Here is an 18,908-nt window from a genome sequence, read left to right as displayed (position 1 = left end):
CCACATCGTTTTTATTTCAATCTGTGAATTTTGACAGCTCTCTAGAGTGGGCTGCAGGTGAAACATTTACTGTTTAGGGCTCTGCGCCTGACAGAGACAGCCTCTACGTGTATCTAATGCTAAATTATCTTGTACTCAAAGGGATTATGTCTCTGAAATCGTTCGCCTTTTCTGCCTCGGTCTGAAGAATTCTGCTTTTCTTCATTTTCTAGTTTTAAGAATCTGACCCCTTAAATCCGTAGGCCAAGATTCTAAAAATAAAAGGAGGGAACAAGAGAGAAGCTGCTGCAAATATTAAAGGAAAGTTGCTAGGATTTTTTAAAAAAATAAAAATAAAATGCCTCCTCTGCAAAATAAATTCTCTTTATTCCAGCATATTCTTGTTAAATTCATGGATTCAGAGGTGGACACGGACACTTGTAGCCATTTGAGTGCTTTATTAATACCCCTGCATGGTACAAGCAGAACTGAGAACTGAACCAAGTAACCCACCAAACACCCTAGCATACATACACAAGCTACACAAAGGATCTTCCCGTCAGTGCGTGCAATTGATCAGTTTCACTTTAAACTGACTGGATCCAGCAGAAGGGATCTCGCTGCGCATTGGTCAATTTCATGTTGGCTAGGATCCTGCCTCGGATCTCAAGCTCAGGGCTGCAGACACAACCATACTGTTCAGAGTAAGACCATACTGTGTTAAGGAGGCCCAGTAATGGCAAACTAGTTCAGTGTGATTCACACAATTTTACTTATATAACATAGTTCCAAACTATTGCCTAACACATCATTGACAAGTGCAATGTATAAAATTTGGCTTCCTTCTAACAAATGCATATGTGGGGAATGTGTTTTCTTGACAGAGAACAGCATTAAACATAAAGTTGAACCTGTGTGCAGCCAAATCACTCCCTTCCTGATTGGCCGTCCCTTGGAGTATGCCGCCCATAGGGAGAGGGCACTCTGCCAATGAGGGCCAATCATGTCAAATTGCATGCAGACAGCCAGGAAAAGCTTCTACCTAGGAATGTTTACTCATGAATAAGTCATGGGCCTCAGCCAGGATAGTTTAGCCCCTATCAGGACAGCCTTCAACCCTGCTAGTTTAGCGGCAATTAGGAGGGAACTCTCAGCCAGGAAAGGCTAATAAGCAGTCAGCTCTCCGATTCCAACTTACTGCCAGTTTCAGATTTGCTGGGTGGAAGAGGAGCTGGCCTCAGATCATGACCTACTGCCAGTAAGTTGCCCTGTCCTCCAGTCTTCTTTCAATTTTGAGAGCATGGGGAGGGGGAGCGAGCCTTTGCGTGCCTTCTGGAGAGGGGGCCATGGGAGGCTCAGAAACAGTTCCCTATCAGCACAATGGGAAACAGGGCAGCCAGGAAAAGCCTCTACCCTGGGAATATTTACACCTGAGTAAGTCATGGGCCTCAGCCAGGAATAAAATGCCCAGCACAACATGTTCCAGATTGTTTGTGGATTGGCTACATTTGAGTTTGCCTGAGACCTGACTCTGGCCACCAGCCTTGAAACCATCACGTTCACCAACCTGATTGCTTGGCTAGATGACTACTTGAGTCTGAAGCCCAGAGTTTCCAGCTGCCACACTATGATATTGAACTGAATTGAAGAATGTACTTTAAGCAAATCTTACTATCAATTAAATATTTTCATTGGAGGAAGAAACTGTGACAAGTTGATGAATTATTTGATGTTTGTTCTTATTAGCAGTCACTCACTCAGCATTTCTCTTTGTTTCCCACCTGAAGCCTGGCATCCCTGCATGGGATCCAAAGCCAGGGCTTTTCTCCAAGGAGAAATCTGTTGCCTGGAACTGACCTGCAATTCCAGCAAATCCCCAGGTCTCAACCTCTCCCATCCTGCAACCTCTCTGCCACAAAGTTCCCCTCTCCCAAGCAAGCCCTTTCATCAGGGGCCTGGAGATGATTTCTCATTGTAGAGTCCACCCTCCAAAACAACCATTTTCCCCTAGGGAGCTGACCTCTGTAGTCCAATTCTGGGACATTTCTAGGCCACAGCTGGAGGCTGGTGACTCTTGGGTCAGGAATATTCCTTGAGGTTTGGAAGTGGGGCTTCAAGGGTCCAAGTGTGGGCAGGAGCTTTTGACATGTAGCCAGCCCCCAAGAAGTCCACAGTGCAGGTGTGCATCCAAGCGCACGTTGTATTCCTGGGTCCAATGGGCTTTGCCTCTAGACATTTATAGATACATGAGCTATATATGTGCATGTAACACTTGTACAACAGAGCATGTGTTGTGTGCTTCTCTGTACCTGCAAGCAAAACATATTAAAAGTAGGAGCTTTTAGCTGGGCCCATTTCAACTTGTACCACTACACAGGATAATGCAGTATCAGTAAGAGCTATATTGGTTTGTGTTTCTATGCTGCTTTTTAGATTATTTTAAGTGCTGATTGTGTTTTGTCCGCCATGTGGACTCTCAAGAGAGGAAGAATACAAGTACAATAAATAAAAACCCAAAATAGAATACTTGTGTTTTACTGCACGAAAATCATTTACCTCCTGCACATTCTGCACAGTGAGAAACTCTAACAGAATATTAGCATAAATATATCTAATTCTCAGTGTGACCAAATCTGTGGATACAAATCCAGAGACTGGAGCATGAACACGTGAATAATAAATCTGCTTTTGGTCCGCATTAGGGACAACGGTGGGACATAAATGTATTATAAATAAATAAATACAGCTGAAGATGCAAGGCAGATGAAATGTGGTTTGGTTGGTGGGTGAAGAGAGAAGCAAGCCAGATAAGGTGAGGATATGGGGGCTGCCAGGAGGAGCAAATAAAAATAATTTGGCAAGGGAGATACAAGTTCCTGTGGATTCCTAAATATGCACTACTCTATTCAACCAGACTTTTTTCAAGGAAGCAGCTGGGATAAGGAAGAAGGGAAAATTGAATATGGAGAGGAGATAAAAGTAGGTTGACCAGTGGATGAGAAGAAGAGAAGGAGGCAGGAAAAGGGGACAGGGGCTTTCAGGGAATAAGAAGAGGAAATCTATCTCCTTTCCTGTCCTCCCACCAAGGTGCAGAGTGAGTGGATGTTCTACCACCTGGGAAACATCCTCAGCTCCCACTACTCGTTCCTGGACATGGTCAGGGTGGATAACCTAGCATTCCTGAAGGTCAACCTCCCCATACTGAGCTACCATGCTCTGGAACTGATACAGTAAAATCACAGCTTCTGGTCATAATCCCATATGTTCCCTCATTCCTCCTCTTCTCTGGGCAATCCTGCCATGCAGTCCATTGGTTGCACTCCTGGTACTCGGTAGGACGGCTGCCTCTGCCAGGAGAGGTTTAGCTTGCCCTACAACCAGCCCAAACAACATCAACCTTACCCAGAATAACCACAGCACCTGCTGGAGCAACATCCTCCTCAAAGTACTACCTCATAATATTAGTTGCATGTGTCATTGTGACATCATTTGGTCCCCGAGACAGCAAGTGCTGTTGTGTGGGTGTCATTTGAGGGGGGACACACTGTAGTGGAGTGGTCATGGGGTGGGAATTCTGTAGCATAGTCCACTGGGAAAGTTTCCTGCAGAAGTATCCTCTTTGTCCTCCAGTGCTGGCAGAATGATTCCGGGAGAGCTAGGAAGGCATGCTTGGTCAACAGAGTCTTCGTAGTTGCCAGGGTGAGTTGTCTTCATCCCCAGGCTACAGTTCCAGCTTGTCAGTGTCACATAAGATTTAGGTGACTCAGATCCAAGGGCACAGCACATACTCTGTGTCATTCGCTCTGCTACCCATGTCTTGCAGCTCCTTCCTGGATATGGGCCATAGCAGTCAGTTTCGGTCACGGATGTCATTGAAGTTCCAGTTCTTGGGGGAGCAACCTGTGGTTGGTGGGTGATGGAGCCAAGGATTGGGCTTGCCCCAGAACCAAGACAAACAACAGCAACCTCACCCAGAATAATTGTAGGATCTCCCAGAGCAACACCACCCTCTAATCACTATTCCATAGTATTGGTCGGCTGTGACTCGTTGTCTTTGCATCACTTGTTCAGCTAATTTAAGAGACTTCCAGTTATTTGAGATATTGGAAGGAGGAGGAGGAGGAGGAGGAGGAGGAGGAGTTGGTTCTTATATACTACTTTTCTCTACCTGAAGGAGTCTCAAAGTGGCTTCCAATTGGCTTCTCTTTCCTTTCCCCACAACTGACTCCCTGTGACATGGGTGAGTCTGAAAGAGCCCTGATATTATTCTTGGTCAGAGCAACTTAATCAGTGCTGTGGCGAGCCCAAGGTCACTCACCTGGATGCATGTGGGGGAGTGGGAATCAAACCTAGCTTGCCAGATGAGAAGTCTACACTCCTAACCACTACACCAAGACAGAAGTAGGCTGTATAAATCAACCCATTCAACCTGCACAACATAGGTGGATTGGCAGCTGGTTGCAGTCCATGAGATGGTAAGTGCTGTTGTGTCGTGCTAATTTTATTTTTGTGGCACACCATGGCAGAGCAGGCACCGCGCAGGAATTCAGTGGCCATGTCTGGGAAAGCCTGCTGCAGAGCTATTCCTTTTCTCCCACAGCACTGGCAGGGTGATTCCTTGAGGACTGGGCAGACATGGCAATCAAACTGAGTCCTAGATCCCAGGGAGACCTGTCTTCCTTCCATGGAAAATTGTCTTCTTTCACAGAACAAAATTCCAACTTATCAGCATCTCATAAGGGCTTAGGTGACTTGGGGGACTTCCTGAGATCCCAGTATATAGTACATAGCCTCCCTCAGTCACCCCACTACCCACATCTGGTAGATTAGCAAATCCATCCATGGCATTGGGACATGAGGAACAGTCAGTTTTGGTCACTCATGTCAGTGAAGTTCCAGTGCTTGAGGAGCCACCTCTGGTTGGCAGGCAAAGGGGCCAGGTTGAACTTTCCTGCCATGATTCAGATTTGTTGTGACTTTGCCTATCAAATGTCCATGATGTTTCCCTTTGCTTCTGGGATCTGGACCTTTCCTAAAGCCATGATTCCTTTCACATCCATTCCATTTTTCCCACACTGCTGTTGGGTGACTGGTTGCGGGGTGCTCCACACATTTCTCTCTCTTTCTGTTCCTGGGATCTCGATCTTTGCTCATGTGGCAGAGTAGTATAGGAAAGGGTCAGACTGGTCCTACTGTCAAGGTGATGGCTGCTCTTGCAAAGCCAGACACTTTCCCCAGGGCCTTGTCCAGGAGTTTGGGTGCTCTTTCAGTTTCCCATTCTTCCTATTTTCCTCTTATTTTCTCTGAGTCACCTCCTCTTGTGGCTCCTGGCCACCAACCACCCCCACCTTTGATGAATGGGACAATTACCAGGCCCACACTATTGGCCCATTGTCAAGAACATGTGATGTGATCCATTCCATTCACAAGTGTGGGGCACTGTGGCATTCTCTTCATCTGCAATGGCTTGGGGTTTTCAAGGCAGTATGCCAGAGCACTGTGCTTGCTTCAGCCTTAGAGTAGGGGTAGTCAACCTGTGGTCCTCCAGATGTCCACGGACTACAATTCCCATGAGCCCCTGCCAGCAAATGCTGGCAGGGGCTCATGGGAATTGTAGTCCATGGACATCTGGAGGACCACAGGTTGACTACCCCTGCCTTAGAGGACCTTCTCTTATTCCCTGGGCCCTGGCCAGCCCCCTTTCTTGCTCCTCACTGCTATTAAGAATCTATTTGCTGTAGGAGGCAGGTGGCAAGAGTATTTTTTTGGAACAATCTAGATGTCATTTTGATGATGTGTGTGTGTGCTCTGCAGCTCTCAGCCTTTGATCTCAGTGCTGTCAAGGTGATGGATTGCTGGGTGGCCAACCTTTCCCCCTGGGACTCATTTAGAGGTTGTCTGGCAAGTTTTCCTTCTCATCATTGCCACCATAATCCCATGATCAAGCCATCCCTTTTTGCTCACTCTCCACTGTCAAGGTGACCCTGGCATGGGCAGTGGGCACTGGGGGCATGTCGAAGATTCATGTTTGGTGAAATCTTCCTTCTTTCCCTCGTTCCCTGGCTCCATGTGTCTGGATGTCCATCCCCTTGTTAGATGGCTCCCTGCAACTCAAGTTCACTGGTGTGATGTCAACGAGAGCTGAGTGTTCCCAGGTGCTGGCTTGCTGAGTCAAATATCCTATGATTCAGGCTGATCATGAGTTCCATTGCAGACTCACAGCCATCCCCTCTTCACTTAGCAAGGTGGCAACTTGCCACTAGGAAAGGGCAAGCCTTCCAAGGTGTCACTGCCAATGATCATTCTTCATGTGCCAGCCACAAGCTGGAGCCTGGTAGGAGGCAGGACACACAGATGGCATAGGGGAGATAAAGTCAGGGGGCCTTCCATTAGTTCCTCTGCATAGAGTCCTGACCGTGGCCCCTTGCACTTGCACCACTGGTGAGGGTATGGTCTCCCCAATCAGATGACTGGCTGCATGAGGATAGCAGGGTACATGTGGTGAGGTCAAACCTTCCTGGGAATTCTGTGTTGTTGTTCAGTCCATCTGGAGCCACCCAATGTCTTTTCATATTTTTCAAGGCCACCACACTCTATGTTTTAACATTTCCAACATTCTCCTTTGTGGTTTTTCGCTATGGTCTCAATATCCACTGGAGTAATATAACATCTGAAAAACATTGCATATCAATTTTCTCTCAACAACTGTCTGGCTGTGAACTTAATGTCTTCTTTCCATAACTGTTTCCATTGATGCAGAGCTATTTGCTCTCTAAAGTTCTGCATCCAATAAATCATACATTTTTTACTAGTTGTTATTTCTAACTGAAGTAATAACATATATCTATTGTAGTAAATGATCCATCTGTTTTTTAATCAGTTGTTCAAATTCAGTCATTTCTCTTTGAGCTCCACCTTCCATCTTGATAATCTCTTTTAGCCTTGATTGGTAATGTAATAACCATTGAATGTTGATTTATTCATATATAATATCTTGCAAGGACATAAGTTTCCTCTTAGTCTTTACCATATTGCTATACATTAGGAAACTATTTTTCTTGTATTCATACTGTTGTAAGCTTCTATTGGGGACATGAGCAGAGAACTGGGAAGACTCAATAAATCCCAAAGTATAAACTATATTCTCAAAAGTCCATCTCTAATTATGACCCCTTTCTTGTGTTATGATCATTTTAGTTGATGTCTTTATCTGTTCCCTCTTAATAAAACAGTAAGGGGTGTTAGGGTGGGCTCAGTCCAGGATGGGGGGGCAACAATTGGCCCCTTGGTCCTGGAATGACAAGCAGAGGGGCCAATTGGAAGGGGGGAATTGGTTGCCATGTAATCTTCCCCTAAGAAGAGTCTCCAATCTGATTTTTCCTTCACGTATCTGAAGACATGGCTCTGGAAAGCTCATCTGTAACTACTATCCCACAATTCCCAAAGGTCAGTCCTCTCCCACACTCAACAAACATTGCAAACTACAGGTTAATAACACCCATATCTCCACACCAATGCCCTCATTTGCCACCATGCCACCACAACCTCCCACACAACATACACATTTAACCCCATGCCCTTACAGACTGGACAACTCCTCCCCTTCCTCTTCACACTGCCAAGCTCTAGCACCCATTGTATTCTTGGATACAATGGGCTTAGCCCCTAGTCCATAAATAATTGTGTAAGTCTTCATCTAGCTATAAATTTAGTATTCTTTCCGTTGGATTTTTGATCCAATCTAAATTCCAGACCAAACCTGCTCCTTGTTAATGTAATTTTATATTTGGAACTGCTAACCTTCCTCTTTTTTCACAACTTGGAGAATTCTAAAACATTTTCTTGGTTTCCTGCCATTCCAAATAAATTTATTTATCTGTCTTTGCCACTCTGTCGATATTCTTTCTTCTTTATGCATAGGTTGCATTTGGAATAATAACATTAATTCTGGCAATACATTCATTTTGATTGCTGAAATTCAACCCAGCCCTGAGATGTTTAATTTGTTTCCCCATTTGGATAAATCTTCTTCTATCATTCACCAGGACTTCAGATCATTGTTTTTCTTAAAGTTTACAGTTTTGTCCATTCGAATTTATCCTTAAATATTTGATATTTGATACCAGTGGTGCATTCTATACACTTCATAATATCTTCTTGTTACATTAAGAGTTTCATTATCATTCCTGCCTTCTTCCTTTTGATTTTATATTCTGAAAAGGACCCAAATTCTTCAATATGTTCCATTACAAACTGTGATGATTTTTTTAAAATTCAAAACTGTTAGAACTGTTAGAACCAAGTCATTCTAATAGCTTTTCATTTTAAATTCTATGCCATCCAGTTTTTTATTCCTTTGATCATGGTATCTTGGCTAATCTTTGAAGCTAAAATCTCTATCACTAGGATAAATAATAAAAGTGACAGGAGACAGCCCTGGTGTAGTCCTTTTTTGATCATTATTGCTTCTGCTAGTTTTCCATTTATTAAAATCTCTGCTTGTTGGTTCATATATAAACCTTATATCCAGTTCCAGGATTCTGGGCCACAGCCCTCATTCTGCACTACATTCAGTAGAAAAGGCATCCAAAAATAAATATGCTTTTTCTTTTCCATAAATTCAGTTGCATCTATTATACATTGTATATTACCTTTTATGCATCTCTTTGGCCTGTTTGGTCTATACGTATTAAATTTGGCATGCATTCTCTAAATCTTTCTGCCCCTATTATGGCAAAGATTTTGTAATCTACATTTATTAACGAGCTAGGTCTATATGATCATGGTAGTGTTGATAGCCTGCTTGATGTAGTGGTTAGGAGTGTTGACTTCTAATCCAGTAAACCAGATTTGATTCTCCACTCCTTTTCCACATGCAGCCAGATGGGCGATTGTAAGCCACTTTGAGACTGTTTCTGGTAGAGAAAAGTGGCTTATAAGAACCAAACCTTCTTCTTCTTTTTCTAGCATGACTGCCTACTTTTATATTAACATTATACATGTCTCTTTCCACATTGCATAGTCTTTCCTTCTTTTATTTCATTCATAACTTTTTTGTAATTGTATCATTAAAACTTCTTCCAAGGCTTTGTAATACATTGCTGCCAGCCTGACCTGGCCATGGCCATATCTTCTCCTGAGTTATTACATGAACTTGCTTGAAAAATTTCCTTCAGTTCCTCTATGACCCATTATGCACAGGGGTTTTAGTGCGCGTTCGGGGTGGAATGGCAGCGACTAAAATCACCAATAATGCATGGAGTTGGCTGCAACTGGCCACAGATTCGGTGCATGGCCACAGATTCGGTGCACGCCGCCGAAAAAGTCGCGTTAGCAGAACGTGGAAGAAAGCGCAGCTTCCCGGGCGACCAGGGCACAACCGGAGGCGGCGCCGAATTGACCGCGTGCATAATTGGGGAGGCCGGAGGGTCGGAGGCGACGTGACCGCTCAAGTGGCTGCCGGAACGAATGGCGGCGCAGGCTGGGGGGAACCCAAGGGAACACGGCCGGAAAGGCGGCCGGAGAGCTCACAGTGGAGGGGGGCGAGGGGATCACCACGGCTAAGGATGGCAGAGAGGCCGGCCACCCACCTCCCACCCATTCCCAAATACACACCTCAACCACAAACGAGAACGGAGGCGAGGTGTCTAAGAAAATACAAAAACTTTATAAAACAGTGTGAATGAACAAAGCACAACTATACAATACAAAGCTTAAAGTAGGGGAACGAATATAAAGGGGCAGAGGAACCAGGGCAGCAAAGAAGGGGAGAGGCGAACTGGGAGTAAACTAAGGGGAAGGGGAAACATGCTCCCTCCCCCTCCGTGCTTGACAAACCCGGCAGGGCTGCACCTGCGCAGGCTACTTCCGCCCTTCCTGGCCTCCGCCTCCGACGCTCGCCAACACAGCGCCTCGCTCGCCTCGCTTGCCCTTGGCTCCGCATCGATGCCTTGACACCCGCCACTCCAGGTTTTGCCGCCGTCACGCCCCGTCCCGTGCATAACCGGTTTGCTTCGTGTCTTCTCCCTCCGCGTTTTCCATGTGACCCGAAATCGCCGTTTCGGCGGCCGTGCATAATGGGCCCCTGTGACTCTGCCATTTGCAGTTCTTCAATCAATAGCTTGGTTTGTTATTTAGCTACATACAGCTATGTTATATACATTTTTTACAGAAAGCACTACTAAACATCCTTAGATGTCTGCACTTAAAAATTTAAGATAGCCCTCATATGCCCCATTTTTTTTTTTTTTTGCCACATAGGGTATCTGGAATGTGGGAGACTTAAAAATGTAGTTACATTGTTAATTTTTCATATTTAAATAATTGAATAATTATATTGTTATTCATTTTCAGGCCTTATAATTTACCTATTTTGACACTAACCCATATTTCTATGTTATGCACATGTATATACAAAAATCTGACCCCTTAGGAAAACCTTGGAGGCCAAAACCCATTTGGTCCTGTTTTAACATGGTTCAAGGCTATCAACCTAGATATATTAAATTATTGATCCTATTTTATAAGTGTACGGTTTTTAACCTAGAAATATCAAAATGTTTCAGATATATAGATTCAGGAGATCTTCACTCAAATAGTCACCACTTTAAAGGTGGATTGTGTCAACATTTTTAAAGTATAGTTTTAGAGCACTTTGGTTTGTTTCTCAAAATATTTTTTCTCTCACCCAATCTTTAGTTATTCAACTTCTTGGAAGCCAGCCAAGATACCAAATGTAATAAATAACAGGTAATGCTGAATTTATTTCTGTCACATATGAGTAACATATCTTTCTTGAAGCAATGGAGTTTAGATTATTACTTTGTAATCTTGGTGGTGACATTTTTCCAATGTGAAAACATGATTCCCACCCTTAAAGATATTAAAACAATAGAAGATATGTACAGATGTTGGCACTTTTCCTTTTGCATTCAATATTATTCCTGAAAAATAATACACGGCAGCCAGGTTAGGCTGCATATTACAGCAAAATATTATTTATATACCAATGGATAGTAATATCCAACAGATTTGATTCTGGTATTAATATTCATGAAGGCAACTCCACTAAGGTTGGTGCCAAGCCCAGCTGCAATAGAAGGAGGGTGGTAACTCTGCCGCGGTGAGTAGAACTGGGAAACCAGGCAAACCAGGCAAGAAACTGCATGGAAATTTGAATAAATTAAATTAATAAAGCTACTGCATCTGGAGTAGCCAATGCACCAGCAACAGGGAACCAGGGTGCTGGTGAGAAGTGGACTACTGGCTGAAAAATTAAACTTATGACACCAAAATCAGAAAATCGTAACATCACCTAGAATGTATGTACTGGACATCATGTTGGACAAAAGGAAATCATAGCCATGGAATTGTCAAAATGCAAATTTTCAATTGCCACAGTATCTGAACTGCACATCACTGGGTCTGGGATGCTGACCATCAAATCACTGATGACTGATGAAAAAATGCTATTTTACTCTGGGGGACGAAAGCAAGAAGCTGGAGTTAGCTTCATGGTGGACAGACAGACTGCTAGGAGCATAATTGCCTTACAATGCCCATATAGATACTGACAGGTCCGGTTGGTAGGAAATAATGGGCAAATTTGGCCATGGGAAGATAAATGACAATAGGCACTTTCAACATACCACAAAACACCAACTAGCATGGAGAAATCCATCAGGCCTCAGCCTTACTTGACTATATCCTGGTCAACTCCAGGTTCCATTCATCATTCAAAGGTGTCCAGGCCATGGCCCCTTATGCACGGCCGCCGAAACGGCGATTTCGGGTCACATGGAAAACGCAGAGGGGGAAGACCGATTATGTACGGGGCGGGGCACGACGGTGGCAAAACCCAGAGTAACTGATTATGCACGCGGCGATCCAGGCGCCGCTTCTGGTTGCGCCCCGGTCACCCGGAAGCTGCGCTTTCTTCCGCGTTTCACTGCCGCGGCTTTTTCGGCGGCATGCACCGAAGCTGCGGCCGGTTGCAGCCGGCTCCGTGCGTTATCGGTGATTTTAGTCGCCGCCATTCCACCCCGAATGTGCGCTAAAACCCCCGTGCATAATGGGTCCATGAGAGGATTCGACTGCAGATCTGATCACTAACTTGTATGATCCAAGGCACAATTGTAACTACAATGAGTAAAGTACAGCAAGGCACATACACCAGCCAAGATGAATTTGGCATGCCTGAGAGAGCCAGCACTCAGGCAACAATTTAAAATTGATTTATCAAATAAATTTGCACTTCTTGAACCATCAGATGATGTGGATATAGATGTAAAGGAGCTCTCAGAAACTATCCTAGAATGTAGTTTTTATGTCCACCTATCCAACGCCGAACACAACCATGGATTTCAGACAAATGTATAGAACTTGTAGAAAAATGTAAATGAGCCAAGCATGTTGACTTTGAGCAGTACCAAAGACTGAACAAAGTGGTTAGACAGAAGAGGAAAGAGGAATAAGAAGACTAGTGAGAAATTATTGTAGCACACCTACCTCCAGGCAGGAATACAGAACCCTGTATCAAAACTTCAAATGATTAAGTGGCAAAACTAAGTCGACAAATGATAATATTAAGAAAAAAGATGGTAATCTTATGAGAACTACTACTGAACACCTGCAGCGATAGAAAGAATTCTTTAGCCAGCTATACAACCATGATGCACTTCAGGGACCACCACCAGAACCACCAGATATTAATTTGCCAGAAAATATATTTTCAACATCCTCTTAGCACTCATATGGTGCTCAGAATGTATACCACCAACATGGAAGAAAGCCGTCATAGTGTCAATCCTGAAAAAGGTGACAACCAAGAATGTAAGAATTACCGTGGCATCAGCCTCATGTCAGTTATTAGCAAAGTATTCATGAAGATCAGAAAATCAAGGTTACAAGAACATCACAAACAGTGTAGTAGAGAAGAGCAAGCAGGATTTAGGCCACATCAGGGCTGTATTGATCAGATGTTCACCATCCATCTAGCATAGCAAAGAATTGTCATCATCTTTATTGACTTTAAATACACTTTTGACTGTGTTCTCTGGTCTTCTCTATGGAAGGTACTAGAAACAGAAAATGTACCCCCACCCCCAAATAATCACACTCCTCCAAACAGCATATGATGGCTCGATGAAATGAGCTATCAGAGGAATTCACCATCCAGAGTTGAGAGCGCGGAGATGTAGCCTCTCCCCTAATTTTTAACATCATAGTTGATGCTATTATGAGAAAAATATTCATGGATATACGTGGAGTTCAATATACCCAAAAAAACTTCCTGACAGGTCTAATGTTTGCAGATGATAGTCTCATATTTGCTGATACAGATGAAGAGGCTAAAAACATCCTCTCTAACATTACCGGCATTGCCTAATCTTAGACTGTTTATGCACTGGAGGTTTCATGCTGGGCTGTAGGCTGGAGTTTTAGTCATGGTTTGTTGCCCTATCTCTTCCTGCACCCACATGGGGGAGCATTTGGCCCGGTGTGCCTCATCTGCCTCTGATTTGTGTTCCTGCACAGGAATTGGGGCAGTGAAGTTCCCAGGGCATAAACAGTCTTATGGCTTAAAAATAAATGTGAACAAAATCAAAATCATAACCACAGATGGATCACCATGAAATCTATACCTCATTGGAGCCCAAATTGAGCAAGTCAAAGGATTTACATACTCAGGCTCATTGGTGCAAGAAAAGAAAGTGTCATCTACCACTGAAGCCCACAATAGGATTGGCCAAGGAACATCAGCATTTGCCACAACCAAATGGTGCCTCTGGAAGAAGACGAACATCTCTGTCAAGACCAAAGTTCATCTCTTCCGGGCACTAATCCTGCCAATCCTCCTATATGGATCAGAAACATGGACTTTACTAAAGCCTAACATAAACAAACTCAAGACCTTCCGACTGCAATGCCTGCAGCAGGTTCTGCGTGTCTCTCTATGGCCCATTATGCATGGGGGGGGGATAGCGTGCATTCGGGGTGGAATGGCGGCGACTAAAATCACTGATAATGCATGGCACCGGCTGCAACCAGCCGCAGATTTGGTGCATGCTGCTGAAAAAGCCGCGTTAGCGAAACGCAGAAGAAAGCACAGCTTCCGGGTGACCGGGGCGCAACCAGAAGCGGCGCTGGGGTCACCACGTGCATAATCGTTTACTCTTGGTTTTGCCACCGTTGTGTCCTGTTCTGTGTATAAGCGGTTTGCTTCGCTTCTTCCCCCTCCACGTTTTCCATGTGACCCGAAATCGCTGTTTCGGCGGCCGTGCATAATGGGCCTATGTGATCATAATTGAAATGAGACAATTCATACAAAAAGTGACAATCAGCTGCAAATTAAAGAACAAATCCAAAAGCACAGACTGCAATGGTTTCGCCATGACTGCAGAAAGAATACCAGCAGACTGCCTCATAAATTCCTCTGGTGAGAATAACCAACTGAATAGAAGATCCAATTACTGGTACCAAAGAAAACATGGCTTAAACAGATTGAGGGAAGATCTTAGAAACCAGTGATTGACTATCCATATGGCCAAAACGACTGCCACCAATTGCCAACAGTGGAAGCATATTATAAACAAGGCAAAAAATCTAGTAGCACCTACAACAGCGTATTGGCTGAAAGAACAACCTGCTCCACCAGTTGCCAGCTAAAGAAGAAAAATTCATGAAGTCTCCGCAGGATGATCTGTTTCTTTATCTGATAGATGGTAAGGTAAAGGTAAAGGTAAAGGTAAAGGTAAAGGTAAAGGTAAAGGTAAAGGTAAAGGTAAAGGTAAAGGTAAAGGTAAAGGTAAAGGTATCCCCTGTGCAAGCACCAAGTCTTGTCTGACCCTTGGGATGATGCCCTCTAGCGTTTTCATGGCAGACTCAATACGGGGTGGTTTGCCAGTGCCTTCCCCAGTCATTACCGTTTACCCCCCCAGCAAGTTGGGTACTCATTTTACTGACCTCGGAAGGATGGAAGGCTGAGTCAACCTTGAGCCGGCTTCTGGGATCGAACTCCCAGCCTCATGCGCAGAGGTTCAGACTAGGCTTGTGTGATTCGGCCGCTTTGGCGGCCGTTCCCTCCGGGCGCAGCCAGCGCCGTGCCGCGGGGGGGGGGAGGGCAGTGCCGGCAGCAGCTTGACAACGGGCGCAACCAAGCAGGTGCAGAATTCCGTGCCTGCGTGGTTGCGCCCGCTGTCACGCTGCTGCCGGCACCCCCCTCCCCCCAACGGTGCTAGCCGCGCCCGGAGCGAACGGCCGCCAAAGCGGATGAATCGCACAACCCTAGTTCAGACTTCATGTCTGCTACCTTACTACTCTGCTCCACAAGAGGATCCAAAGGATAGTATCTCAGTCAATTAAAGACTTTTTTTTGGCAATAACAGTCAGAGAGAAAAGGAAGGAAGAGGCAGTTATTCTGCATGCTTGGCATGCAGAAGGTCCCAGGATCAACTACTGGCATCTCCATTTAGAAGCCCAGTGCATGAAATTCCTCTTCCTGAGATCCTGGAGAACCAATGCTAGTTAGAGTACACAAAGGCTCTGCACTCACAGCTTACTTTTAATTATCAGTGATTTTGAGTTGGTATTCCTTTCATTCTAATCCTTTGCCTGCACTCTGCATACTTTTTAAAAAATCTGATTTTCTTTTTGGAATTGCAAAGTGTATATTCCGCACCCCTGTGAGGAAAAGCAGATGTCAAGGCACTGTTTTTGTTTGTTTGTTTGTTTGAGCTCCATGGTGGGTCCCTCCTTATGGATCAGCTTTGCACTGGACTTTTTTTTTTAATTGTAGGGAGGGATACGTCCAGCTGCATTTACTATTCGGTAGACACCATCCATTCTAGCCTGCAGAATATCCTATGTTCCTTTTTAGGTTTCCAGTCTTTTGTTAGCACAGGTCTGTGTCAGCACAGCTGTCTTTGTCTCACTGACACAACCCTATAAAAGGGGCTGAGCCAGCAAGGGAAAGGGAGCCAAAAACAGAACAGAGAACATTCTGCAGGCTACAGTGGATGGCATGGTCCCATGTGCAAATAGCTCTTTGGATTGCACAGTGATTTCTGGGACAGAGAAGAGGAGAGTGAGAGAAACGGAGGAAGGGAGGAAGAATATGCTTTTCCTCTGTAGATCTCAAAGGCAGCTAGAATGTATTTATTTATTTTAGTATATTTATATACCGCCCTCCCCTGAGGCTCAGACAGGGAGTGACTGTTGGGGAGATGGTGGTTCCTTCTAAATAACTATAGGAATGCTTTGATTTCCCAAAGGAACAATGGGAAGCTTTAAAGCAAAGAGGACTGGTGGCTTGCAAGCTGACCTCTAAAGATACCTCTGGATGCAAAATTTAAAGTCCAACACATGTTTGCCGTGAAAGAAGGGTGAAATGCAGAAGGAAAAAATATACATCCTATAGGAATGCATGGTAAAAGCAAAGGAAAACATCTGTGCATAAAAGACCGATATTGATTCCGCTAGACCAGTGGTCTGACTCAGTATAAGGCTGCTTTATGTGTTCTCTGTTGCAGGTTGCCAAAGGCCGTACACAAAGCATCCTGCCACTTGTTACCGAAAGCTTTTCTTGTTGTATTGATTCTAGATTCTACAGCAGAATGGTGAGCGGTTTCTGTTGGCAAGACGATGGTTTGTGTGTGTGTGGGCTTTAAAAACAAGTAAATCTGTCACTATGTTTTCATGTTTGTCATCTTGGACTCCTGCATCTTTTCAGAGCCAAAGGCAGGGTTATCAATATTAAAAAAAAAAATCTTGGCATGAAGACCTACTGCATATACTTGCTTGCGACTTACAATGCCTTTACTCTGCACAGCACCGGTACAAACCCACAAGATGCCAAAATATTATTTCAAAATGTATGTATTTATACACAAACAATTTGGGATGGTTACGATCTCTCTGCTTCAGGGAGTCTGACTGTGAAGTTCTCATAAGAACCCGGGCCACCTGTTTCTTGGCGCACGGAATACGGAAGAGATGAATCCTTGTGTTCTCAATACCACAACAGGAGTGAGCTCTGGAGCCCATTATTTACTTCAGTGGTCCTATTACTGTATGCCTCATTACATCAGAAGACTGAACTAACGTTTTGAATGCTTAAGCAAGAGTGGGAACACTCACTTCCCTGCCAATTACTGGTCATCGTGAATAACGGCTTCCCCAATTTTCCAATATAGATTCAGCCATCTGTGTACCAAGGAGAGAAATATGACAGAATGTGAATGCTAAAAAAAAGAGCATCTCGGGTTAAAGATCTCACTCAAGATGGCTGTTGAGAGAAATTTACCGGCCCAGAGGATGGTCTTACTTGAGGAGTAACACCCTGTTATTGGGAACCTCCAGTCTTTAGGCTACAGGAACATTCAATGTCATCAATGTATGTCATACATTGTATTGCTCAAGAGAACTTACTCCTAAGTAACTATGCCCAGGACTCAGGCTTTAGGCTAGAAGCAAATACATTTTTAAGAACTGAAAGTGATCAATTATCTGAAGGACAGGTTGCACTTTCTATGGATTACACATAGTATTTTTTTCCTAATCTACCTCTGATCAAACAGGTTTTACAGGGTTTTTTGAAACCATACATGTTTACTGAAAGCCAATGTTGGTGTAGTGGTTAGGAGTGTAGACTTCTAATCCGACACACCGGGTTCGATTCTGCACTCCCCCACATGCAACCAGCTGGGTGACCTTGGGCTCCCCACGGCACTGATAAAACTGTTCTGACTGAGCAGTGATACCAGGGCACTCTCAGCCTCACTTCCATCACAGGGTGTCTGTTGTGGGGAGAGGAAAGGGAAGGTGACTGTAAGCTACTTTGAGACTCTGGGTAGAGAAAAGTAGCATATAAGAACCACCACCACCACCTCTTCCTCCTCCTCCCCCCCTCCCCTCTCCCCCTCCCTCCTCCCCCCTCCCCCTCCCCCTCCCCCTCCTCCTCCTCCTCTTCCTCTTCCTCTTCCTCTTCCTCCTCTTCTTCTTCTACACACACAGGAAGCAGTGCTCCCTCTTTCAAAGGGCATTTGGTGACCTCATAAAGAGCTGTCTCCATTTGTATACAGAGTCTTATCCCATTCCTATTAAATTATGGCTAAAATCCTATATGCAGTGCCTGGAACGAGGCCCCAGTTGAGCAAAGTGGAACTTACTTTCAGGGAAACATGCACAGGATCTGCATTCAGGTCAATATTTATTTGTCATAGCCATTGGCCATAACAACGTACTCTGAATCAGCCTGTGGAGAAATGTATAATATCCCCACATTCAAAACTGTGTCTTCAGCTATACAAAGCTGAAAACTCATTGACTGACCCAGTTTAATTCAGCCACATTTTCAGGTTCAGCTTTAACACAGTAAAGCTACCGTAAATCTGCCCTGAGTAATCCGGGACTGGGAACTATAGAAATTTAAGAAATAATAAATAAAGGTGACCCCCCCCCATTATTTCTCCTATTCTTTTGAATGCACATTAACCACTCCACTATATCCCATATTCCCAGATCTGATGCTCATTATATTCAAAGCTCTTCACAATGTTGAAAACATCATACCACCCTGAGCCTTTGGGGAGAGTGGTATATAAATATGAATAAATAAAAAATCAGGTCTTGCCATCCAGACACAAATGTTCCTCAAATCCACCAAGTTTATTCCAACAAGCATGGGGCTCAGGATCATGGTAGTCCATGGACATTTGGAGAGCCACAGTTTGTCCACCCCTGGTCTAGTCCTTTATCATGTATTCTGGCCTCAGCTCATTAAGGGCTCAGGCCAACCAGCGATGCTTCAATTTGAACCACATTACACATCTGATCACTGTTATATCACCAAGAGATGGGTGCTTGCACTTGTGGCACAGCCTGGTAAATATTCTGAAGAGGCCATTTTGAGAGGTTGTCCTGTGGGAAAA

General features: G+C 44.3%; 1 long non-coding RNA gene across 1 annotated transcript; it reads left to right on the top strand.

Moving 5' to 3' along the window:
• Positions 1-3,524: 3,524 nt before the first annotated feature.
• LOC143842692 (uncharacterized) lies at positions 3,525-16,716 on the top strand. The gene is made up of 3 exons (XR_013233296.1): positions 3,525-3,678; positions 10,678-10,728; positions 16,509-16,716. It is a non-coding gene; the product is annotated as an uncharacterized LOC143842692 (long non-coding RNA).
• The last annotated feature ends 2,192 nt before the right edge of the window (positions 16,717-18,908 follow it).

The sequence above is a fragment of the Paroedura picta genome, chromosome 8 (assembly GCF_049243985.1).
Source record: "Paroedura picta isolate Pp20150507F chromosome 8, Ppicta_v3.0, whole genome shotgun sequence".
Classification (NCBI taxonomy): domain Eukaryota; kingdom Metazoa; phylum Chordata; class Lepidosauria; order Squamata; family Gekkonidae; genus Paroedura; species Paroedura picta.
Note: the sequence above shows the minus strand (reverse complement) of the source record. Positions and strands in the feature narration are given on the sequence as shown.